The sequence below is a fragment of the Giraffa tippelskirchi genome, chromosome 8 (genome assembly GCF_054371585.1).
Source record: "Giraffa tippelskirchi isolate mGirTip1 chromosome 8, T2T-mGirTip1v1.2.pri, whole genome shotgun sequence".
Lineage (NCBI taxonomy): Eukaryota > Metazoa > Chordata > Mammalia > Artiodactyla > Giraffidae > Giraffa > Giraffa tippelskirchi.
In genome coordinates, this window is record NC_137282.1 from 155,319,512 (window position 1) to 155,328,160 (window position 8,649).

Genomic DNA, 8,649 nt, shown 5'->3' on the forward strand with positions numbered 1-8,649 from the left:
CACTGGAGAAATGAGAGTGTGAAAAGAAGTGGAGGGCTGACCTCGGAGCTGTAACTTGTGGCTTGACCTTGGACACATCTCAACGACTATAACCCAAAGCTGCTGCCACATGTCTCAGGCTGTACCCCTCTATCTTGGAAGTGGCCTGTCCCTCTTTCAGGCTTCCCCGGTGGCTCAGCAGTAAAGAATCTGCCTGTAATGCAGGAGACACAGGAGACATGGGCTTGATCCTTGGATCAGGAAGATCCCCTGGAGGAGGGCATGGAAACCCACTCCAGTATTCTTGCCTGAAGAATCCCATGGTCAGAGGAGCCCGATGGGTTACAGTCCATGGGGTCACAAAGAGTCAGACATGACTGAGACAACTGAGTGTGCACGCGGTGGTAAAGAACCTGCTGGCCTAAGCAGGAGACACAGGAGACACGAGTTCAATCCCTGGGTCAGGAAGATCCTCTGGAGAAGGAAATAGCAACCCACTCCAGTATTCTCACTTGGGAACTTCCATGAACAGAAGAGCCTGGCAGGATGCAGTCCATGGGGTCGCAAAGAGCTGAACATGGCAGAGACTGAGCACGTATCCCCCTTCCAGTCCTCTATCATTGATTCTGGAATCCTGACCCAGGCTGGCAGCTCCAAGCCATTTGGAGAGAAAAGCAGAGGGCTGTGAATGATCTTTTCCCACTTTTACCTCCCAGCCTGACCTGCAAGCCCCCACCTCTGAGTCCCGGCAAGTCCTGCAGACGCAGAAGGAAGCCCTTGCCCAGTCCAGCCGTTCCTCCGCAGTCGGGAACACCTGCTCTGGAGTAGGCAATTGACCCCTGTCTCAACGTCTTCCTCTTCAGTACTTTGTGGCTCATTTCTGTCCACAAGCATGTACTTATAAGTAGAAGATTCATCCACTTTTTCACTCATTAATACATCAAGTATCTGTTAAGCATGTCTATATGACAGGTGTATCTGGCTACACTCTGGAAGAACCACAGTGTATGAGATGCCTCTTTTCAGTCAAGATCTTCTAAGGCCAGGAATTTTGATTGTTTGTTTCAATGTCCAGGATGGTAACTGACCCTGAGGAGCTGTGCAGAGCGTCCCTCTTATTACTGATAAAAGTGGCCAGGGCCACCCACATGGAGCAATGGACCCAAGACAAATCACAACCTACGAAAGGACAGCTCTGCCCTCTGGCTTCTTCCAAAAGGTAACATCTAATTTAAAGGAACAACAAGAAACCCTTGGGAAAGAAACAGAAGGAAATGTCCCAGAAGGGTAACCTGCAGCCTGCGGTGGAGATGGCGAGAACGTGGGGTGGGGGTGGGGCGAGGAGACGATGTTATTGGTGGGCTCCCTGGGAAAGTCCTCAGTATGGCAACTTTTTAAAACCTTTGAACAACTTTTCATGTGGAACCTCCCCCTCCCTCTTCCCTATTCCCCTCACCCTAAAGTAGTTCTAGTTGTCTGATTAAAAACATCACAGGGGACCTGACAATCACTTTACCAGGGCTAAGCAAACCTGTATTGACATATTCTACTCCAAATACAACCCTGAGCAAGGACCTAGGAACCAAAGGAGACCATGAGGCTCTTCCTCTCTCTTCTACCCAAAGCCCTGTTCTCCAAGTCAGGGCATCTGGCAGAAAGCCAGAGTTGAGGATTAAAATAATATCATGGAATCCCACGCCTCCCATTGGAGAAAACCAGAGATACACGACAGAATGGGGAGAAGAAAGAAAATCCACTGGGTAAGGAGGCAAGAGTGCCCTCGAGTTTCCCTTCTAACTTCAAACTGCCACCCAACAAGTGACACATGAGGACCAAGGAAATAATACATTTGAAAAGCACTGCAATAGCTCCTGCCTTAACCTTTCATCTGTAAAATGGGCATAGTAATAGCACCTACCTTATAGGGTTATTGCAAAGACTAGAGTTAATGCACACAAAGCATTTAGAATAGTGGCAAAGACAGAGTAAGCGTTTATATGTTTGCTGTTTTAAAAGTCAGATCTAGGCAGGACGCAGATGGTAAAAACATTTAACTAGAGTTACTCAATGTTGGTACTGTTTACAGAGGTAGTGGCAGGTTTCAGGAGTCAATGAGGGATGGCGACATGGCTACGGAGAGCAAGGGCCTAAGGCGAGAGCTGTCCAAGACACAGAATTGGAGGAGACACACCAACCTTTCTCTCCTCCCACCTCTGATCTCCTGCCTGTGTCTCCGTCGCCTGAACCAATCAGAAGCAGAGGACAGACAGGACCAGGTGATGCTGCCCATGGGGTCAGCCTCTGGGGCCCCCATCTGATGGAGGGGGCAAACCAAGAATAACTAGCATAGCTGTCCTTAGCAATGATCCTGGTATTAGTATTAACCAGTGCAAATTAATACTATTGTTATTATTCATAACAGGACCTGTTTCTTTCGTTATGGTTTGAGTGTTATTCTTAAATGGCTTCCTGTTTGAAGGATGTGTTGACATCGCTGTTTACATTTGGGCAGTTTTCGTTGCCCATGAGTTAAAGAGCAACCAGAGCCCAAAGCACGTGGAGCTTCATCCTGATTTGGAATCTCAAGACTCCCCTGCTTGCAAACCATCTCCCGCCCTGGCAAACCTCAATTTCCCTTAACATAAAAGGGAAAGAAGAGTTCTAACTCTCACAGCAGAGTTGTGAAAAAGAATACTCTGCCAGAACTGAACAAATATAAGGAACTGGCAGATATCAAATTCTAAAATATTTCTTAATAGTATGCACGAGTTCTGACTTAACAAGCATGGCATATTGTGGCTACCCTGTTAAAAAAAATCCGCTGATCATTTTTCACAACTTATTTATTCTTGGTGCCTATTTCCTTTCCAAGGAAGGAAGAGGGATAAAAGAACTTTAACATCTTTTCTTCTTTACAGAGTGCTTTTTACATTATTCCTGAAATTCACTTCCACATACAGAATATATTTCAGGGTCTGCTTTCTGATTTGAAAAAAAAAAATCTAAATTATTTTCTATAGACTTTTAAAGCATTTTGTTCACTTAAATGTGTATATTTCTGCTCTAATTGAAATTCCTAAATAGTCACTTTCTGAACTGTCAAAATTGTAAAGCTGTTGATGGGCGCAGCACTAGGGTTTCCATGGCAACTACTTTCATTGCCTAGGCGACGCTGGTCTGGTGATATCACCACTGAACTGGCTCAACTCTTGAAAGCTTGGCGGCTCCCAAAAATGTGCAAGTATGTCCTGAAAGTTTAACGGGCTTTTATTTTTAATGGCTGGCACCCAGCTTGGATCCACCAGGACTCTGGAGACGGCAGTGCTGTTCTGAGGTTCAGTGTATGAGATGGGAGATTTGACAAGCATGCTCATACTACCAGATCCTACTTGGATGGTGATGTATTATGTGAATAGCTCCCAAATAATATTTCCACCAGTCATTGTGGCTTGGATGCAAGTGGAGTTAAGCGACAGAATCTTAGTTCACTCATGAGATAATAAGATGTTTCTGAATATTTGGAGTTTAGACTGTCTCATAACCCTACTATTTTTTCTTCTCCTTTTTTCTGTTTCTTTGCATTGTGTGTTTCTTTTTTTCTCTCTTTCCCTCTTTCCTTCTTTCCCCTTTTCTCTTTTTCTCTCTGTCTGAAGAGACAAGGGATACTGAAAGTGGGAAACATCATGATTTTTTCATTTTGGATGTCTATTCGAATGCAGTTGTCATTCCTAAACTACCTCCTGTTAAACTGTTTGTGGGAAAGTTACATTTAAAATAAATCATTTCTTGATAAGCAGTTTTATTGGTGCGTGGTCAGAAATTACCCAGGGAGAAGGAGCTCATTTAACTTGTCTTTTTTTTTTTTCCTGCCTATGGAACTCAAGTTTCTTCTAATTACATCCGGAGGAGCATTTAAACAGGGTGGTCCATTTTAAAGCAGTCACATTTAAATCTACTTTGCATTAAATGAGCTCGCTTTTAGATGAGTTTGGCTGGCTCAAGAATACATCACAAAATGCAAATCTGATGATAAATAAAGCTTTGGCTACATCACGGAAATGGGGAGCATTTCAAAAAATGATGTTAGCACTGACTGCTAAGTGAAATGGCATCTCTCGAACACGCCTCATATTTTAAACATTGAAATGTATGCTACTGAATCAAACATGTCCATTTGATGTGTGGCAATTCGTAAGTCACACAAAATGAGGTGCAAGCTTTCCCTTACAAGTTAACACTGGCGAAAATACGAGGTTGAGAAAGGGCTGTTAGAAGTCAGGAGAATAAGGAAATGGCTCTGCATACTTATTCGAGGAGTCATGCTAAAGGAAGTAGTGGGCAGAATGGGAGTTGCTGTCTGGCAATTGTTCCTCATCTCCTTGGGACCTGCTGCTGTTGAGCTGTGGCCCCCATTGGTCTGGCTCTCAGGAGAAGAGGGGGGTACTGAAAAGGGGAGGATATCAGATAGGACTAAAAATAGTGTAATGGGCTTTTTAAACAAATAGCTCAGGGCTTCCCTGGTGGCTCAGTGGTAAAGAATCCCCCTGCCAGTGCAGGAGACATGGGTTCAACCCCTGATCCAGGAAGATCAATCTCACGAGCCGAGGAGCAACTAAGCCCAAGCACCACAACTACTGAGCCTGTCCTCTAGGGCCGTGGTCCACAACAAGAGAAGCCCACCCACCGCAACTAGAGAGGAGCTCCCACTCGCTGCCTTCACAGCAGCGAAGATCCAGAAGGGTCAAAAATAAATTAATTAATTAAATTATAGATACACAAAAGACAAACAGCTCCGACTCTGTACATACAAAAGAAGACTGCTCGCTTTGAAGCATTGACCAGTGACTGAACTCAATCTCCAGTTCCTCTCCCATTCCCAGAAACAGATCCATCTCTCATGGTTGGGGGCCACCTGCAGCTCCAGGGGTGGGAGGTAGGTATCGTTGGTGGTTCTAGTTGGAACCTACCTACACCAGACCACTGTGATATAATAAAGAACGTAGGTGGTCTTTGTCTCTGGTCTGGCACAGAGCTTCAGAAGATCTTGGGCTATCCTGAGTTATCCTTTTAAAGTATAAACTTTAGGAGTATCTTTTAAATTCATAATGAGAACTTTTTTTACCACACCTGTGTGTGTATATGTGTGTGTGTCCTCAGTTGTGTCCCACTCTTTGCAACCCCGAGCCCACCAGGCTCATCTGTCCGTGAAATTTTTCAGGCAAGAATACTGGAGTGGGTTGCCATTCCCTTCTCCAGGGGATCTTCCTGGCCCAAGGATAAAACCCTCATCTCTTGCATCTCCTGCACTGGCAGGTGGCTTCTTTACCACTAGCCCCACCTAGGAAGCCACACCTGAGTTTATGCTAACGAGATGACTCAGGGTAGGGCCCGGAGACAATTTCAACATCCAGACTAAGGTCAGAAAAACCAACCAAGAGATTACAGGGTTGGAATTTCAGCCCCCTCCTCTGACCTCTGGGAATGAGAGACGGACTGGAGATTGAGTTCAGTCACTGGTCAGTGATTGAATCGACCGTGTCCACGTGATGAAACCTTGATTACAAAAGATATAATAATAGTAACAAACGAAGCAAGGAGGCTGGGAGAGCTTCCTGGTTGGTGAACACAGCTGGATTCCAGGAGGAGAAGGCATAGGAGCTGAGTCACACCCTCTCACTCCCCAGGATTTGGGCCTGTGTGTGTATTCATCTTGGATGTTTGTTTGCCTGCTTTGTAATAAAATGGTAATTGTAAGTATAGTGCTTCCCTGAGTTTGGTGAGTCATTCTAGTGAACTGCTGAATCCGAAGGGATCATAGAAACCACTGAATTTATACCCAAGATGGTAGAAATGTGGGTAGCCTGGGGACCTCACTTGTGGCTGGTGTGTGGATAAGGGTGGTCTTGTTAGAGACCTTGCTCTTTCACTTGTGGGATCTGATGCAAACTCTGTTTAGTTAACATCAGGATTGAACTCAGTTGTGGACACCCAGCTGAGCAGGGAGAAATATCAATAACCTCAGATACGCAGATGACACCACTCTTATGGAAGGAAGTGAAGAGGAACTAAAGAGCCTCTTGATGAAAGTGAAAGAGGAGAGTGAAAAAGCTGGCTTAAAACTCAACATCCAGCAAACTAAGATCTTGTCATCTGGTCCCATCACTTCATGGCAAATAGATGGGGAAACAATGGAAACAGTGACAGACTTTATTTTCTTGGGCTCCAAAATCACTGCAGATGGTGACTGCAGCCATGAAATTAAAAGACACTTGCTCCTTGGAAGGAAAGCTATGACCAACCTAGACAGCATATTAAAAAGCAGAGGCATTACTTTGCCAACAAAGGTCCGTCTAGTCAAAGTTATGGTTTTTCCAGTAGTCATGTATGGATGTGAGAGTTGGACTATAAAGAAACCTGAGCACTGAAGAATTGATGCATTTGAACTGTGGTGTTGGAGAAGACTCTTGAGAGTCCCTTGGACTGCAAGGAGATCCAACCAGTCCATCTTAAAGGAGATCAGTCCTGGGTGTTCATTGGAAGGACTGATGTTGAAACTGAAACTTCAATACTTTGGCCATCTGACGTGAAGAACTGACTCACTGGAAAAGACGCTGATGCTGGGAAAGATTGAAGGCAGGAGGAGAAGGGGACAATAGAGGATGAGATGGTTGGATGGCATCACCGACTCCATGGACATGAGTTTGAATAAGCTCCAGGAGTTGGTGATGGACAGGAAAGACTGGCGTGCTGCAGTCCATGGGGTCACAAAGAGTTGGACACGACTGAGCGACTGAACTGAACTGTGGACACCCAGCTGGTGTTGCAGAATTGGCATCAGATTCCAGTATGTCACCCTGAGGCTAAAACAAAAGGTCCCAGGATGCAGAGGGCTTGGGTTAAAATGCTCATATTGTTACTGTCCACGTAACTTCTCTTAAAGATTCCATTTTTCTCATCAGGTAATGTTGGTAAAAGAACAATTCAGGACTAACATGAGGGTTAACTATATTGGAAAAGCACTTTATGAATTGAGGAACACAAAGCAAATATTAGCTACTATTGTGGCCCAGACTCTAATGTATAATCTAAAATCTTATTTATAACCCAACAAGAGCTTTGTGGCCCAATTTTCACCCTTTTTCAAATCAAGTGAGAAAATAATGAATGTAGATTCCCAAAGCTAAAGATATAAATTTGGTTCTATGTGTCTTTTGTGTGCATGTCTGGGATTTTTTCAACCAAGTTTTTTCCACTCCATTCCAGGCAGAAACTCGACAATTTCTTCTCATGAATCATCTTTCTATGGCACTCTTCCACACCCGGCAGAAAAATTATGTGAGGCCATGGTCTTTGCTGGCCGGTACTCAAAGAAAACATGCAAAACCAAACTCCATGTGGTCTTTGAGTCATTCCTGAGATCCTGAGTTCTCTCAACCCTTGAATCTGAGTTGGGTTAGTGGGAATGCCAGCTGGATGCTGTGGGGACAGTTGCTCTCAAGAGTCAGCAGAGAAGGATGGCGGTGAAGTGATGTGAATAAATATGTTAGCTGCACCCACTCATGAAAATGAGACTCTATCCCTGAAACAAAGGTGAAGTGAGCCTACCTGTATGATTTTTAACAAATCAAGGCTCTAGTAAGTAAGATGCTACTTTCCCGGGTCCTCTATGCCCCAGTCCAAACATGGTCAAGGACAGGTAAGAGTTTACAAGACAGCAAGAGCGTATTGTGGGCAGACTGTGTACCCAGCGCTGTAGGGATCAGGAAAGAAGAGAAAAACACCCAACAACAATCCAAACATACACTGAGTACTTCGTTTTCACCAGGACTGGAGATGCATGAAATATAGCCTTGAGTTACAAATTCTCTGTTTGTACACACACGTCTTTGAAGAGACAAAATATAATGGGTCTATTGGTACTTTACTTGATCATTATTAGGATCTTGCAAAGGAAACCCAAAAACATCCTCAATGCTCCACACACTGGCTTCTCTTCAGCGATTCTGAGACCCAGGGCACTGGACTTAACTTGCCAAAAACTCACCAAGTCTGACTTGGCATGCACAGGAAAGCATTTCCCTCTTGTTAAATGACCTCACCTCATCATGGAACCATAAAAAGAAAGGTTTCAGATCATTTGTCTCCATCACAAAAATTTATTAAAATGAAGTTTTTTTTAAAAAAAAAAAAAACAAGTTACATTATTTTGGCCCGTGAGTTTCAGATGGGGTTGTGTATTTCCCTAAAGGGTCAAAAATAGAACATTTATTAAATGGCAAGTTATTCAAAAACCAGCACAGGCCCCAGTTGTCTTTCAAAAGCTCTGATTTACTGCATATTTCTCCCTTGAGAGAGGCCTTTTTAAAATGTTCATTTCCATTTTAAGAGACCGAGGGCTTTGATCTGTTGGGAGCATTCTTTTTCTTTCCCTGAGTGGGACCTGACGACTCCTCCAGGCAGAACTGGAGCCTTGCTCTCAGGGTCTGTATTTTTCCACGGACTTCCCGGGCATCCAGACAGCATCTCTGGCATCGGCACTCACCCTGGTCAATCTGGAAGTCAGCACTGGTGCGTCCCTACACCGGGGGACATGTGGTCTCATGTGTTCGTCACACCTCAATCAGAACCCAGTTTCCAGGACACAAGGCAAAGGTAAAATAGCCTTGACAT

The 8,649-nt window shown here is 44.4% G+C and overlaps 1 long non-coding RNA gene across 1 annotated transcript; it reads left to right on the plus strand.

The window, feature by feature from the left end:
- Positions 1-3,666: 3,666 nt before the first annotated feature.
- On the plus strand, positions 3,667-8,171 carry LOC145516730 (uncharacterized). The gene is made up of 2 exons (XR_014061706.1): positions 3,667-4,820; positions 5,501-8,171. It is a non-coding gene; the product is annotated as an uncharacterized LOC145516730 (long non-coding RNA).
- Positions 8,172-8,649: the final 478 nt, after the last annotated feature.